This window comes from Spinacia oleracea, chromosome 4, assembly GCF_020520425.1.
Source record: "Spinacia oleracea cultivar Varoflay chromosome 4, BTI_SOV_V1, whole genome shotgun sequence".
In the NCBI taxonomy this organism is placed as follows: domain Eukaryota; kingdom Viridiplantae; phylum Streptophyta; class Magnoliopsida; order Caryophyllales; family Amaranthaceae; genus Spinacia; species Spinacia oleracea.
The window spans coordinates 107,946,861-107,948,949 of NC_079490.1; the positions used below are offsets into that span (position 1 = coordinate 107,946,861).

Consider the following 2,089-nt stretch of genomic DNA (forward strand, 5'->3'; position numbering starts at 1 on the left):
TTGGAGTCCTAAAGACTTGTTCTTGTTCGGTTCGGGCGCAGCTAGGGAGGGCACGCAACAAAGAGTATGCATCTAAATTATGCTATATGATTATGTGTAAATAATATGTTGTCCTGGGTTAATGGTTGTTTCCGCATGATCTATGTAATGTCATATGTATCATAACCTAACAAAATCTAACTACACTTGATCTGACGACGTCACGCCCACGAGGGACGAGGTCATGCATTAGCCTCGCGCTTTTTCGACCCCCTCACAACAAGTGCATTCTTAAATAAGTTCTACTTGCATGGGAAGACGGCGGAGTGTCGCCACAAGATCCAATCCTTTTAGCAAAAGCAAGATGAGTCACTCTTCGAAGCTTGGGATCATTTCAAGGAGTACCAAAGGGAATGCCCACACCATGGGATTCCTAAATGGTTGTTCCTCCAAACATTTTACTTGGGGTTGAGTCCAAGTTCGAAGACAAGTCTTGATGCGGGCGCGGGAGGACCCATTATGAATAAAACTGGGGATGAAATAGAGGAAATCATTGAGGATGTAGTTCAAAACTACCAATCTTGGCATGTAAGCACAAGGAATTATGATGGGAAAGGTAGAAGTGAAGATGGTAAGGGTTCGGTGTACGCTATAGAGCAAGCACGGATGATAGAGAAGCTTACCTCACGCTTGGAGAAGCCCGAAAATACACCAAGCCAATCGCCATCACCGTCTACAATCCCTCCCCCCTCGGCCACTCTTCTCTCTAAGGGGAAGGGCAAGGTTAGTTCTTATGGCTCAATGCCTCCGGGCAGATTCTTTTGTGAAAATTGCCAAGACTATAGTCATTCCCCCGATGCATGCCCCTTAGTTCATAACTTGTCATTTGTGGATTATGGCCCTTCGTATGAAGGAGAGTTTGATGTAGAGTATGCTAATGCCATCAATGAGAGGTCTAGGAATGATAACCCTAAAAATCCTAATTTTTCTAGGCAACCTAGAGGGCCCTCCATGTATGATCCCCACCAAGGCTATGGCCAAGGAAGTGGGTATGATAGCCAAAATCGAGGTGGCTATAGAGCACAAGGCTATTAAAGCCAAGCGCCATATGGTCAAGCTCAAGGTTTTGGCAATCAAGGCCAATACAACCAAGGGGGTTATAATCCCAACCATCAAGGTGGAGGGGGTTATAACTACTCTTATGGGCAATTTAGGGGTTCCCCAAGTGAGGGTTATCCTTTGAACTCGGGAGTTCCTTATGGTGCATCTCAATTGCCACCTCACGGATTCAATGGACCGAGGACCTTTGGCAACCAATATCAAGCAAACCTTAGTGGTTATGGCGTTGCACCTCCACCACTCCCGCCTCTCAAGTCTAATCTTGAGGCTCTCATGGAGACGTTTGTGGGGGCGCAAGCCAAGAAGAATGTCGAGTTTGAGGATGGATTCAAGCAATCCAATACTCATTTGACGATGATTGAGACCCAACTAGCACAACTTGCTAGCACTATCAAAGAGCAACAAGTGCATACAAGTCTCCCACCCCAAGGTCAACCTCCTAAGAAAAAGTATGCAATCATGACAAGGAGTGGGAAGACTTTGGATGATGTTCCTAGAGCCAATGATGATCCTAAGTCCAATGGGAAGGATCAAGAGGGAGTCGTTGAGTCTAGCGACAATGATGTGGTAGAAAAGGAGCCTCCCATCGATGATGTGGGAGACACTCCTATACAAAAAGAGGCAACTCTTCTACCTATCCCCACTCCTAAACTTCCCTATCCCCAAAGATTCATAAGGCACAAGTTAGATGTGCAATTCTCAAAATTTCTTGAGGTTCTTCGAAAATTGCATATCACTCTCCCCTTTACGGATGCGTTGAAACAAATGCCTACCTACTGAAGTTACGACGTAAAGGAGACGGTGAACCTCACCGAGAATTGTAGTGGTATTATTCTTAACCAAATGCCACCCAAACTCAAAGACCCGGGGAGTTTTTCTATCCCTTGTGCTATTAAGGAGCTTGAAATAAGCAATGCCTTGTGTGTTTTGGGTGCTAGCGTTAGTCTAATGCCTTATTCGGTGTTTGCCAAGCTTGAAGTTGGTGATCTTG

General features: G+C 45.4%; 1 pseudogene; it reads right to left on the bottom strand.

Annotated features, from left to right (window-relative positions):
• Positions 1–309: 309 nt before the first annotated feature.
• LOC130460340 (uncharacterized) lies at positions 310–410 on the bottom strand (annotated as a pseudogene).
• Positions 411–2,089: the final 1,679 nt, after the last annotated feature.